The following is a 15,813-nucleotide window of genomic DNA, read 5'->3' as shown; positions in this document are numbered from 1 at the left end:
GAATAGAGCGACTTTCTAGGATGCTCTTAGCTTGAGATCGCATTCCTGAGAAGCGTTATGCAGCCAGGAAAAAAAGCTCAAGGAAACTAAAGGACTTGGCCAGATTTACAGGATCGCTTATTAAAAGTAAATCTCTGATGGAAGGAAACATTAAAAAGCCAAAACAGTCTCCTGGCATCTAGAAGGCCGTACAATTCCTGGGCTACTCAAAGGACTCAAGCTTCCAGAAATTAGATTGTTGTTCATGCTAACGTGATTTATAGGATGCCATCAGAATTGTATGCTAGAAAATCTGATGCTAAAGTTGTGACAGCTGTGATGTGATAGGAAGAAGAGGCCACATGGAGATTAAAAATGAAGCCATGTATTAATGCCAATAGAAAGAAGAAGACTCAGTTCTGTAACAGTATTTTAGGAATACAGGTGGAATTTTATTAATCCTGCATCAAGTCACTGTTTCAGGAAGATCACTGTAAAATGATAATGTGCTTCATCCAGAATGGATGCATTGGTCCTGTTTAGAAGAGACAGGTGTAATGACAAGCAGGTAGACAGCATATTGGCTGTCAGATTAGTCTAGCATACAGTTATTAGTCTAGCATACAGAAAGAAGGAAATTTCTTAGTTTTTACAAGCTTTCACCCTGTTCCCATACTTGAGACTACTAAGATTTTGCTAGTGATAGGGGCTAGAGATAAAATTAGATGAGAAGGTCTTTTTCTCTGGGGAGTGGAGGTGCTCAGCCTTCCTGAAGAACACAGGATGATCAGGAATATAAATGTTTTTTCAGCCTCGGAGCTCACTTTAATTATGGCAAGTTTTTGTCTCCTGTCTTATTTGAAGTCCTTTCCTTTATGAAAAACTCCATGTCAGAGAAGATTACAGAGATTAGATGTGGCAATCATAAAGACAATTATGTCCCAGAGGAAATAAGTTTTGTAAAGTGTTTGTTCTACTTATGAACACGGTGAGTATATAAACGTAAAGAACAGTTGGTTCTTTTCCTTTCTGTACACCCTTAGAAAATACATGTATGCCTATTTCTTCTCATCCTCGTTTGTCTGTCAGGGATTGCATTGTTCTGGAAATATTTGCATACAGTTTTTCTCCTACTGTTTCTACATGTTTCAGGCTCAAGCTAAGTATATAGCTGCAATTTTCACATATTCTGTATTCTCTTATACCCTACATATTAAGGTTCAAGAAAAGATTATCAGAAGACTCTCTTTCCAAGTAACTTATTTTGTAGTGCTTCATGTTGAATCCATGAGTCCAGACGTATCAAACCCACAAATTTTGGCTGTGCTTCAAGTATATGGCTTGAAACCATGTTTGACTAAAATTAGATCACAGATTTCAGTTCAGAAATTTCTGCTTGTTCAGCCAAACTGGAGCTTAGTGAAACTAATTCAAAAATACGCTGGTTCTGCCAGCAAAATGAGAGTATCTACACTGCTCCACATGCTATTCAGGCTTTAACTCTAGTACTTTATTTGACTGTAGCTTAAACTGTTGTGATCTTACTACATCTATCCTCTCTCAGTTGAACATGATTTTTTACCAGGTTTAAGTTGATGTCATACTGGATGGAGACACTGAAGAGAGTGTCAAGAAACTTGGGACAGCAATCATTGCCTGAAATTTCATCAGATTTATATGTCTGTTTGCACTTAGGCTTCTAAAAAAAAAAAAAAAAAAAAACACAATAGTCATATACTATAACTGAATACATCTCATTTTAACAAAGAAGAAGAAGAGAAAAAGTACTACTAATGCAATTATTGACTTCATTGTGGGTTAAAGCTCTTGCCATGTCCCGTTGGTCTGCATAGATAGGGAGGTAACTGGTCTATGTGCTAAGAAACCTTAGAGGTCTGAGCAGAAGAGGGTCTGAAAGACGTAGAAAAGATGTAGACCAGAAGAATCTTCATATGAGAAGACAACTAAGAACTGTGCAAAGTCTTTATTAAAAATGTGTTCTTGTCTTACATGCTTCCTTTCCCACTGTGATCCATTACTTACAAATGTTAAGTATGCTGTAATGCTGTCTTATTTTCCAGGAAAAGGAAAACTGCAGGAACCAAATAGATATTTGAAAGGCGGAAGTTTGAAGGGTCGAGTATGGGACACAGCAGCCTGAAGCCCAGACAAAGAGAGGGAAAATCATGGACTCCAACCCCAGATCCAGTGAAGGCTACAGGGATCAGGGGAGCTCAGAGCTGTAATTAGCCTAATAATAGTGAGAGACAGAGTCTCTTGTTTTCTTGGTCTCTGCCCTCTCACACATACAATTTGAGAAAAAACAACCTGGTAAATGATTGAAAATGCAGGACTAGGAATGGCTATTCCCAGCAAAGTTCTAGCATAACACAGGAGAAAGTCAGACAAACCTCTGCATAATAATTTGGGTAAGGCCCTGCTGGAACGAATACTTAAAGCCAATCAGCCCAAACACTCTAAGCAGAAGAGGAGGAGGTCTAATACGTTTATATCCTAACCATTGCCCTGCTGTGATAGATAGACTTCAGTCTGTCAGTTCACATCTACTTCAGCTTTGAAAGAAATTCAAATCCTGTTGCTTCAAAGGCAGAGTGAGCTTGATACTGGCTAATATGTCATACTGACATAGCTGACATGTGAATCAGTATCCAAAACATTTGCTCTTTCATGCTCAGCCAGGTGCCAGAGAGATCAAAGTGGCCCCTAAAACCTTCGGTTTTATTGAGGAGAAACTGGGAAATTTGAGAAGACCCTGAGTAGACAGATGAATGAGAATGTTATAAGATGCAAAAGACACAGTGATTAAAAAAATCGAGACTGATTTTTCCTGACCTGAATGATCTCTCTGGTTCAACATTGCATTAATGAAATTCTGAAGAGTGTTAGACTGGCATCTTCGTTTGATGATGAAGTCTCAAACTTCAAAATCACTCACAGAATAAGATGAATGGGATATGAGGATCTTTGGATCCCAAAGGCCAAAAGGTTGTTTCTTCTTTGATACTAGATGCCTGAGGATCAGAAGACTAAGTCTGAAGTTGCCTAGAAGACTTTTGCTTTTAAATTATATACTACTGAGAGAAAGATACGGAGAGGTATTTGTTGTTGTTGTTGTAATAAACTATACAAATTTTTAACCGCCTACTCAATTGTTATGGTGCTCAGAGTAGGCATATTTCCCTTGCTGTTGCTTCCAAACTGGCCAGATTTTCAGTCTTTGCATGAGCAAATCATTTGAATCATACTCCTCTGTTTGTTTTGTTTTTGATTTACAGGTAGAGCAGTTTCAGGGGTGGAAAGAGCACTCAGTTTCTAACAGGGTTAGATCTTAAACCATTAAATCTTAAAACCTTACATGTTAAACATTCTTAGCTGAAAACAATAGACAAAAAGTGCTCCCTCTTGAGTAGCTGTTACCAGACCATGGGCTAAAGAATATAAATAAAGGTTTAATCATCACTGATACAGGATATTATACTAAAAACACTTTAAGTTGTGCTTTGAAATTTGCTAGGCTATCTTAATCTCTCCTAGCAGTGGCAGGCAAGAATACCAAATACTAGGTTCTATGGTAGCCACCTAAGAATAGGCATTTAATGGAAAAAATGATCAATGGTAACCAATAGTGTACATCCAAACCTGTACTGTATAAGCTTTTATTTAATATGTGAAGACTGGGAAAATAAACTGGAAATTTCTCTGATTTCCTAAAGTATTTGTGCCTTTTATGTATAAAGAAGTATTTTAATAGTCCACAATATTTTTATCTTTTTGTATCATTGCCTGGAATGTATGTTTAATTAGAGCAGCACTGTGAGGCAGAGATAGTACTTTTCACTTGCCAAAGGAAACTGAAATCAAACATGCACGGAGTATTTAATGGGTCATTCCATGTCTTGGTTTTAGAACCAACTTCCCATGTAATATAACTGGAATTTTAGATTGGATATTTGGAAGAATGTATTTACAGAGAGGGTGGTCAAGCACTGGAACGGGCTGCCCAGGGAAGTGGTGGAGTTGCCATCCCTGGAGGTATTTATTTAAGAGATATGTGGACATGGCACTAACAGACAAGGTTTAGTGATGGGACTCGGTAGGTCAGGGTCTTCTCCAATTTAGATGATTCTGTGATTCTGATATAAGACCTAGCTGACAGCAGGTGAAATTACCTAATGTTCAAAAACAACATTAAAAGCATCCATTTTCGTAAGGTGTATAATTTAACTGTGGAAATCATCATCACAGGCTGATGGAGAAACCAAAAGATTAGATTCAAAAAGTGATTCAAGGATTAAATAAATGTGTAGAATAATCATGGAAGAAAAATACTTTAAGGCTTACTAAACTGAAAGATGCAGTCACTGATTGAAGAGATCTGTAAGACTCAGAGTATAAAAAGTAAAGGGTGGGAGTCTTGCTGTATGTTTGCTGTGAACACTGTGGATGGCGTTTGCATCAAGGATATTGCTTAAGTTTAAATTGGGTACAAGATTGCATTGTTTTTGTGGTACTGCTGGGAACATTTAGTGGGAAGAGGCAGATGGATGTTAGATCTCCGTTATCAATGCCTCTCAGTAAAAGTTATGTTGCCAAGGGTCTTCGTTTGCCCTTCTGCAGCCTGCCTTTCCCTCCCAGCTCTGTGCTCCTGCCCCCACACTGCCCCACAGACTGTGGGGCAGTTCTTTCCTTTGGTGCACCCTCACTGTTGTTCTCAACACAGGCTCACCCCTGCACTACTGCTCCTGTGGTTGTGGTGGGTTGTCCTGGGGAGCAACCTGCACTGGCGGGGTCTGACCTCTTGCTCCCCAGGAGCAAAGGAGTGTCAGGAGAGGATGCTCCTCAGATGATCAGCCATTCCTTTTTTTTTTTCAGCTAGCCACTGAGGACTGTTTTCCTCCCTCTCTTCCACCCCCCCCTTCCCAAAATGTAACATTCAACATGAGAGCTAATGTATGATATCAGCTGCTAATAAATGCCCCTGCAATCCTTTGTGCTTGTCAACCTGTCTCAACATCTTCTGTGCAAGGAACTTGATCTATGTCAGTTTAAGGGCATTTTAGATTCTTACAGTCTTTGTCTCTGGTAAATACATCTAGCAATCTATTGACACCCTCATTACTGAGAGGGAAAGGTATTCCTATAAAAGCTCCCATCATATCTGTTTTTTTTTCTTTCCTGTACTTTTACATAAATGCATCCTACTCTCACAATTAAAGTCTAGCTGACGTTTGACTTTTATAGAGGAGGAAATACTGTCTTGAATTACCACTGGGAAGAAGTTCCCTGCCTTCATCTGCAGAAGAAAGAGTTGTAAAAACTATTACTTCCTGGATTGGCTGCCTGGCTAAAGACCAAGTCTGTCATATTTGCCCTGGCATAACCTTGGAAGAAGCTAAATCCCAAAGAGGTATAAACCTACAGGGTAAGTACAGGTTAAATTCGTTTTCAAAGTAACTTCACGCTGTCAGCACTGATTCTTCTATTGCCTTCAGAAGTCAACAGATATTTATATCACTGGATATTGGTCTTAAAATTGCTTTCACAAGATAGAAACTCTATAATATGCATAACAGAGTGTTGCCATACAGCCGTGGACCAAGGCGTCTTGATTTTATCAGCTATGTTAATCATCACTATTTTACAGAGAGTATTTATGTAATTGCTATAGGGATGTGTAAATTGGGCCATTGTCAGGACTAAAACCAACCACATTTCTGATGGGTAAACTTATTTTAATAATATAAAAAAGGATTATATTTGAAAAGCTATTATATTTAGTAGAAAAGGAAATAATTGCACCTATTGTTGTGTAGTATGCAATTACTTTCCTATCTAGTATCAAAGATAATTCTTCATCAATTTCAGGTCAGCCCTGTACTATCACATATAAATTGACATTTGAGAGAGTGGTGTGTTGTGTTGTTTTGTTTTTTTAAGGACAAACAAACATGCTTTTTTGGAATACCGTTTTTAACAAGGTAAAACAATTACATTTCTCATCTATGAGAGAAAGCTGGTATTGTTTTTCTTCTATTCCATATATTTTTTAAAACTGATCATACCTGTTAAAAAAGACTTGAAATCCAGCACAAAGGCAAATACATCAAAATTAATCTTATTGGTTTTTAGTTTACCACAGTATAATTGTATATGTTTTTGCCCTTTTGACTATAGCTGATACACAGCTGCCTAGCATGAGTAATAGTCAGTGGACATCTGTGGCAGCTAAAAAATCTAGGAAACTATGAAAGTTATGCCAAGACAGTGAAACTAATGCAGCCTGCTAATTCATTTTATATAATAATGCAATCACAGTTGACAATTTGACCACACATTTTAATTGAGTATTCATTTTTACTTTGTTTTGTATGAATATCCATTCAAGTGTTTAAATGAGAACACTGCGGAGAGCAGCCTTTAAAATCTTCGCACTGCTATAACTGTATTTTAAAGGGAAATGTTTATCTTGTGTTTTAATTCATAGAAGCATAGAATATTCTGAGTTGGAAGGGAACCACTAAGATCATCGAGTCTAACTCCTGACACCACGTAGTGCAACCTGAGAGGTAAACCATAGATCTAAGATTGGGCATATTGATATTTGACACCTTAGCCTGCTTCTTAATATATATCTTGTTCTCCTATATGTCATAAATGTGTATGGTCTGTATCACTGAGCTGCATACGATCATACAAATTTATAACCTATATATTTGTATGTCAGATACATAAATGTTGTTTTACAGATCAAACAGCTTCAAGTATAGAGATTTTATTGCCCCGACTTAAGGCATTCCTCTTATGATACAATCATAAAAATCTTTCAAAATCCTGTCACTTAAGTCATGGGAAGACATTCAAAATTAATGTCACGCAAAATCTTTCTCATCAGTTTCAGCCTTGTAGCAGCTGGAGCAGGCCATTTTCATTTTGTAGGAGCAATTCTCATTCTAAATGAATGGAATGTGGATCAGTGTTTCCCTATTAAGAGATGGTTCTGCCACAGCTCATCTTTTCCATCAATAATAGATACCTGATACCCCTGAGAGATAAGAAATCTTAGCTGTTACTGCCAGTTTTCAGAAGTGTTTCAAAATGAGACTGAAGCAAAGGTTCTTCTGCTGGCAGCCTGAGTCATTACTCGCCTTCAGTCACTTTGCAGATGCAAACAGGGTATGCCATAAATACACAATCATTTTTAAACTGTACTTTATTAAGTCTTTAAGTTCAATATCAGACATTCATCACCTGTCAGAGGCAGATTTATTGGGGTTGGCTAAAGGAACTGTAGGTCCTTCTCTTCTCACAGCCTATACCATTGGCACTATCAGCCTTCATCATGATGGTGAAAAAATATCTGTACAATAGTGTTTCTCCCATAGCCACATCATTACAGTTAAAGCCTATCCATGACAGTGCCTTGGTTTACTCAAAATATTTCTAATTTATTTATTTATTTATTTTTTGCTAAAGCCTGATGATACTTTTCCCTGTCTTTTCTTTGCTCTGACAAAGCACAAAGCATGACTGTAGTTCATAAGCTAACCCTTTGGTAGGAATCTTGGAAATACGTTGTCTTAGATTTGATTGACATTGTGTGATGCTACTTTCATAGTGTTGGGGAATATGGAGGTGTCTTTCTGAATGCCCTAAGGTTGTTTGTTTTCTAACAGCTTTCCAGCCAATACAATCCGCTGCATAATTCAGAATCAGTTTTGCAGATGTTTTCACTGTCCTTGGAGTAACCATGGTGCTCCAAGTGCTGTGACTAGTGACTGTCTACATAGCAGCAGTGACCAACTGCTTCTGAAGGGGCAGAGATTCAGGGGTGATAGCAAGGCCACCAGGGTAGGGATCTCACCAGCAAGGGCCCCATCCCGCTGCCTCCCAGCTGGGGCAAGCTGGCCAGGAAATCAATTTGAAGATGAGGGGCAGGTCTGGTGAGGATAACTAGCATCAAACACAGCCCACTGCTCACTGGGCAGGTCCATGATGACAGGGCAGGGCCAAGGTCAGACTGGGAAGTCCAAGAGTCAGGGTTTTTGGATCATTAGAGTGTATGACCAGGCACAGACATGGCTGGAGACAGGCAGAGCTACAAAATAGTTCAGGTTAAGCCTGAAGGCCCAGCCCTGAGAACCCATTTGCCCTATTAACAGGGAGGTGTAGGGGTGGAAGTCCCAGGTGAGGTCTGTCAGGGCCATTAAGGCCAATTAGAGCACTCTGGGCTCTGACACAGTTTGCAGTGGAAGAAAAACATCTGTAGAGGTCAGAATGGAAGGGCAGGCTCCAGAACACGTACATATTCAGGGGTGTTTCTTACAGGAGGACAAGGCTATGGCAGAAGTCTAATCAAACAGGATGACCTGTATTCATCCTTTGCATAAGTCAGAAAAACTATGCAGAAATCCACAGAGTTGCATCAGGATTAAATGTAGCTGTGAAGCAAAATGAGGGAGAGACCCAGTATAAAGAGTTAAAATAGGATTGTGTGATGTGTACCTAGAGTGTTTATGGTAGCAGCTGTACTTTCTGAGGAATCTATAAGGATGGTTCTCATCTACACAAAACGTATGAGAACCTCTTCTGAACAGTAAATAAACTTGCTCCATCCTGTGTTCAAGTCATCATCAATACTGCTCTGTCAGTGACCTCTAATTAAAGGTCTTTTAAATTTTGGCCTTGTTATTGCCTGCTTTTCCTATTAGTGAAACCCAGTAAGTATATATAAATCATTAAAATAATAAAAATAATACATATGCAGAAAAATACATCTGTTTTTACAGGGAAGATCTAACAAAGGAGTTCCCTTCTAGGCTTTTTATCAGTCTGTTATTGCTCTTTCTCCTGCAAGCACACAACTGCTCTTCAGAACATGATCATTTCAGATCTTAAGATAACATTTCACCTACTTTATTCAACATAGCAGTCTAAAAATTCACAAGACGTACGTTTCTAGCAATGTTGAGTGCTGACATAATTATGCTATGGTTAGCATGCAAGCCAGAGGAAAGGTTTGATAAACACAAAAGGCTGCTGTTGTGCATTTAAACTTCTGAAAATAAATAAATTATTTTTAACCCTTTCACCATTTTAATATACTGATGTGTGTAAAAGTTTAACACTACCTCAGGTATAGAGATTAAGGAGATAGAGCATAAATCTCATGATGGAGAAGCTATTGATAGTCTAAAAGGACATTCTCTAACTATTTGGCAGATGTGAGGACTAACACATGGACAGAAGATGTTAAAAAAAAGGAACTAAAACATTCCCCTTCTTCCTGCCTGCTTCTCCTGTTGGAAACCAGGTAGGATTTTCAGCCAGAAAGTTCTTGTCTGCAGGGGAATGCAAGATTGTGAATCTGTTTCATCACGACAAATCTATGAGAAAGTATCTTTCCTAAAAGGTCTGAAAAGACAGGTAATGGGTCATCATATCCATTCATTTATTGCATTGCACAGGGGCCAGTTCTACTCTTTGCCATCTTTGCATGCAGCAGCAGTGCCAAAGAGGAAGCTGAGGGAATTCTTTGCTCGTTCCTTTTTTTGTATTTACAGTTAGTTCTGTGTAATTTAGTGGGAAATTTACATGCAGTTCCTGGTAACATACTTTGTCTTGCACAATTCTTCTAGCACAGATCTCAGCCTGGCATTATTGCTACAGAGCCTTCTCTGGCCAGAATTCCTGGCAAGAATTTCCAGGAAGGATTTGCTTGCAATTAGCTGATAGAAAGATATAATCAATGACTACTTGCAGGAGGGAGCACAGTAATCCACTGTCAATTTGTAATGGGAAAAGAAGATGGTTTTTGTGAAGAGAAGCTAAATAATATACCGTGATCGTTCTTTAGTCACAAATCTTTACAAAATTAAACCAAAGCAGAAATGCTGGGGTTGGTGGTGTTGCTCTTGACTGTTTTTTTTTGTTGTGGTGGGTTTTCGTTTTTTGGTTTTGTTTTAGTTAGCATCAAGCTATGTCTTTTAAGAAACCTGTAGAAAATACAGTTAAAATGTTCTGTAAAAACCTTTCTAGATTTCATTTTGTGCCTCGCAGTTGTGAAAGTCTGGCCTCATCTCTCCTATTTGGCAGTTTGTTTAAGACTCAAGGTTTGAAAATAATTACTTCTGGATGCATCATTTTTTAAAAGTAACTTTTTAAAATCAGATGTCACAGGGGGATAAAATAACAAGTGCAGGCTGGGGCCTCTCTGTGGCATGGTCTGGGCTCTATCTGAAGCACATGCCCAGACTCTGTGTTCTGATACCATTGAACGTGGGCAAATTATGTTAAGACGGCGAAATAGTTTCCGCCTCTGTCTGTTCCACTTCTTCCCTGAAAGATTGTATTTCCATGATAAGGGGAAGTAAAGAGCCTAAAAGTGCCTTTAAAATTGCATGGGCTGAAGGTAGAGAAGGCAGCTGAGGTGTATATGTTCCCGTGAAATGTGTGTCAGTAGACTAAAGGGAGGAAGGAACTGAAACCCAAATGAGCTTTGAAGTTGTGCACATCCTTTGTTTCCTCTCTGCTACAGGCCAGATAGATCCTATTTCATTTATTATTAAAACTCCCCCAAACATCTGGAAATTGATATCAGGGAAGAACATATTTACCACGGAAAAGTGCTGTATGATACCAGGGAGGAACATGCGACTGCAAATGACAGCAGGAGTGTTTTTATTTCATCCAAGTTTGAAATTGGAGAAGAGGCTAGGCTGGTGAAAGCAACTCTAGCAATGCAATATCCAGTATCGGGAGAACAAAATCCTTTTGTTTCCTGACCTCAGCCTCATCAAACAAACCCAGAGAAAAGTGTTATTGAGCTGGAGGAATTTGTTTACTGGAAAGAATATAGAGGCTCTGCGGCAGCATCTTACAAAACTGGGGATGGCACAGAGCAGACCTATCCTGGAGAGGAAAAACAGCAGCGATGCTCAGAGGACAGCGACGTCAATGGAAAATTAACTTTCATGAGCTATGAAGTAAACCCTGTCAATAATTTTGATTCCTTTATTTAGCTGACAGCTGTACCTAAAATTGATCTCAATTATACTGACGTAAGATGTTTTAAGGACCGTTTAATTGACATGTGCATTTAATTCTGCGTGAAATGTTCCAGTTAAATATGCCTGTGCCTTCAAAAATGCATGATGCGGTGGAGCGAATAATGGTGAAAAATATCTATCCACAACTGATGCTATTTTTCTATATTGTAGAGCTAATGAAGCTCACTGTTTCTCCGTGCTTTTCTGCAGTGAGCTCTGGAAGCTCCTGATCATCTTGCTGTGATATCAAGGACTTCCTTTACTATTTGTGCATTGCTTCCCTACCAAAAAAGCTTCAGCGGATGAATATTCTTGTCCTCTGTATCTTGATGTCCATTCTCCGATATGTGCCATAATGTTAATCATCTGAGCTACATTGCTTCCTGACTGGATGACACACTTTCAAGATAGGAAAAATGCAAAATAGGAAAAATAAATAATACAGTTTCCCGGTGAGATTTTTAAAATTATTATCATTTTTAATGAATTTCCTTATTAGTATTAAGCTTTATGGTTTTCCTGGAGTCTGTGGCCACTTTTGAATACTTACAGATTAATGTAAGTAACAGCAGACAACTGAATTGTGTTTTTATTCTTTGATCTATTATTTGTAAAGACTTTTTTTTTTTTAATGTATCTTACAAATTCTATTCCGATATATTATCAAGACTTCTTCACAGCTGCATTAATATTTCTAAGAAATATGTACAAAAAGACTTGAGATGAAAAGAAATTTGGGAATAGTAGCTTAAAATCTATTAAGTGTGCTTCTGGTTTACATCTTTACCCTTAGCAAAAACAAACTACAAGATGGAACTGGTCATCTGAAAGCAGCGATGCATTCTGACTTCTGATAGACCCGCCTCGTCCTGTGGGTGAGCTGTACACAGCAAAAAACCAACAGCTTCAACAAAACATATGCAATAAATCTTAGGACCCTTCCTCACACCTGCAGAAAAGAGTCGGGTAAGCAGCTGAATCTTGCAGGATGTCCTGAAGGTCATCATCTCAACCTCGGGCTCTCATGCACAGGAGCAGCGAAAGCAGGTGCTCTGCACACCTCATCTCACGCACCCTCATGTGACATTGTGATTTTTTGGCTTGGCACATCTCCTCTGGCATGCCTGCCAGTGCCATGTCCTCTCATGCACTTGGAGAATTTGTTGATCTAGGAGAGGAAAAAATAAAGATTGATTATCTGCAGTTCCTCTGCATAGGGCTGAGACATGATGGTTTGATAGACTCCAGGGCTCAACGCAGCCCGAGAAGCGTGTCATTGTATCAGGCTTCTAAGGAAATGACGTTGGAGGTGCTCAATTATATATTGTCTATAGTTAGATCTGACTTCTGCAAACCCTTTTATTAGCGTCTGAAACTGAACATCCTCTTGAGATTTAAATTGGGAGTGTTATTGTCTCTCCTGACCAGCACTGATGTCACCAGCCGAAATCTCGGATATCTACCTAAAAAGCACTGACAAGTCATTTGACACCGAACAAATTGCAATCCTCCAAATGTATTTCTGTGCTCATCCTCTTTCCACAACCTATTCTCCTCCCCCACTGCTACAGAGTCCTGCTGCTCTGGTTCATATGTGGCAGAAGCACAGCCCGGCAGATGGGCCTGCTCCATATTTAATGCCTTCGGGGGAGAGGAACCCAGGGAGATGCGGAGCACGTGTGCGGTCCAGCAGCAGTCTCTCAAGTCAAACCCTCTTATGTGAACGAGTTGAATGGCCCAAGCAGCTCAAGGAGCCGCACTTCAGGTGCAAGGAAACTCACTTCTCTCTTAGGAAGTTATGAAGCGTTCAATAAAGAGCAGCAGAAAGAAAAGAAGAAATGCAAGATGCATTTTTTTACCAGCCGAGATGATGATGTGCGAGTCTGGAGAGCGAAGCTGCTGCTGTGTGGTTTTGCCTGAGCAGAAGCAGCAAAGCTTGGGGAGGAGCCCGAGCCCTGGGGTGCCCGTCGGGAGGTTTGCTTGGTGTCTGGGCTGTCTCTGGGTGGGCACCACCAGCCGCAGCCTCAGACAGCGGGCAGGAACCAGCACGGCGCGGTAAGCACCTAATGCACCCTGTAACAGCGAGGCAAAACCCAGCAGCCCTCTTCCTCCAAGTGAGACATACAGTTCGCACTCCCAAAACCAGCACCACATCCGTACGGGCTATTTCCTAGCTGGATGCTGCGTGCCCTTCATCTTCGCTGCTGTGCAGCAGCCGCCTGAGACCAGCGCTCCCCTCCCTGATGCGCCTCGGTTTGTGCCCTGCCTGTGGCAGAGGAGCCCAGCCGTGCGGGAGGGTTTTCTTCCTTCTTTCTGCCTTCTGCAGTGCCACCTGGCGTCCTCGCTTTGAATGGGGATGAGCTTCAAACCGCTTCTTGCATTTATCTGTTTATTTTTTTAATTTACAAGGCACGCCGGAGCTTCCTGCCCCGTCTTTTGTACGTACGTGAGCCTCCTCTCCCTCTGCTGCTGCAGGTGCACAGCTCAAGGGTTTGGGGGCAAAGCACGTGGTTTCCTTAACCACAGCTCTCCTCCTTTCTGCCCGCTGGATACCTTTAGCTGGAGAGTCCAAATAAACCTGCTTTTACATTCCTACACCAGCCACCCTATAACAAGGCTAACATGAGCATCACCAATTTCGCAGGTTCGTGCTGAGAGGCAGCAACAGGTTGGTGATGCAGCTTACCAGTAAGCTGCCATGGCACAGAAACAGCTTTCAAACATGAGGTTTGCTTTCTCTGGACAACTTTTCCCATTCCCTAAGCCAAGGCTGACTGCGTGGCAGTACTCCAGCCTTGCTCATGCAAGGTAGTCCATAGTTACACAGGCACAGGCTTTCTTGAATAACACCATTTTTTTTCCCAGCAGCTCCATATTTGTGAAGTTCTCCCTCGATGAGAATGACTGCCGTGCTCTTAGCCGAAGATACCTGGGCACCTGGAGTCCTGAGGTGCCCATAACCGAGTGCAGGTGCCTCACATTACGTTAGTTCAGGAAAATTTCTGACTTTCATCCAACATTGATGTTTCAAGTGTTAGCTCATGCAAGTCGAGTTGTTGAAATTCTTCCTTCTTTTCAATCAAGTGGACAGCGATGGTCTTATTCTGCGTAACGCTCTCCATCTTATCTGTTCGATCATCAGTTCCGCCTGTTTTCTGTTCTGTTTCTCTGCAGCAGAGGAAGCCACTGGGAAATGAAATGAATCTGCATAGTGTCCTGGACTGGACTCTGCTTTGTTTGATTATTTGATCACGTATTTGTCTCATGGTGTCTGTGTAAGGTAGGATGATAACCCATGCTATTCAGGTCTGTAAGAAATCTGAGACAACTGAAGGCAAGCCTCATTTATTCAAATTACCAGCAACTCATGTGGAAGAAAAGATTTTCCTAAAGAAGATTATTAGAAGACTTTTACACAGAGATTATGTCGCTGTTACTGTACTCTCCTTCATAAAGCACTAATAGTAGCTGTAATCATAATCCTGTGAATCCCAATCTTCACGAGAAAAATGAATAATTTCCAATTATTTGGAATATAATGTTCACTGTTCTTAGACTGAGGAGAAGAGGAGTTTCTGACTTTTAGAATGCTTTTGGCATTAGAAAGATAATAATGATTTCTTTCCTCAGGTTTAAGAAACGTGAAAAATCTGTTCATAACAAACATCTGTTGCTGGTGTGTGCTCTCGAGATGTGCCGAGTACAGAGCCCCATCTTTAAATAGAAAGCAGTCAAAGGATAATTGCAGCTTGTAAAAACACTGAAAGCATTCTAAGTAGGAAGGAAAAATGGTTCTGTGGTTAAAGTATAAGAACAAGAGAAGATCGGGGTTGTCTTCTGGGGCTGGCCAGATATTTCCTTTATAACCTTGGGCAAAATGCTTCACCTGTGCCTGTCCACATTTCCACATTTGATTCTCTGTGAAATGGTGACTCTAACCCTTGTCTGCCTCCGAGAATGCTGAAATTGTTTGTGTAGGGCTGAATGCACTGAGATAGAAGGTGTTATCAGATTATTGTTATAAATGGAAACACAAGGTATGTCCACGTAGGTTCTCCGTTAAAAGCTGATCCAATTACACGGAGGAAACCCACAAAACAGAGTTAACAAACCTCATTCTCAGAGGCTCCAGTTACTATCTGCACGTATCTGCTCCTGTGTGTTTATGTCTGTCTGTGGGAGCCTGACTCTTCTAGAATATGCTTTCATCTCTCCCAGATTTTCAGGAGGAAGAAAATGGTAAGATTTGTTTCTAACCCACTGTAATTAGTACCTTTAAGAAACCTTTCAACAGCTGAATGCAGTGGAAGTTACCTACAGAAAAACTGCCCTCCCACAGGAGAGGGAAATGTTCAGCAGTTAGGAACCAAACGTGGCTCTCCTGCTAAACCACATGCTTCAGAATCAGCAAACTTGTAGTTCCAGTGCTGCTCTTTTTATCTGTAGTCCCACTATTGCTGCCTGTTCAGCGGTGGTGGTAACAAGCAGCGCTTTGACGTTTTATAGCATCATCTGCTCACCTCAGCACCCAGAGCATGTGATTTAAGCTTCAATGCACAAAGACACTCACAAGTCTGACCCCCACCGATGTTATAAGCTAGGTTTAAGACAAGGAATGTATTCCTACATTCCTTTGTAAATTCAGGCCTTAAAAGTCACCTTGTCGGACCCAATTTATTGCACCTCTTAGCTTAACAGAACATGGTAGCTTTTTAACCAGGCATAGCAAAGTGATTCAATAGTTTAGTATAGGAAGCAGAGAAAAATA

This window comes from Aythya marila (genome assembly GCF_965140915.1).
Source record: "Aythya marila genome assembly, chromosome: 1".
NCBI lineage: Eukaryota > Metazoa > Chordata > Aves > Anseriformes > Anatidae > Aythya > Aythya marila.
This window is presented reverse-complemented; position numbering follows the sequence as displayed.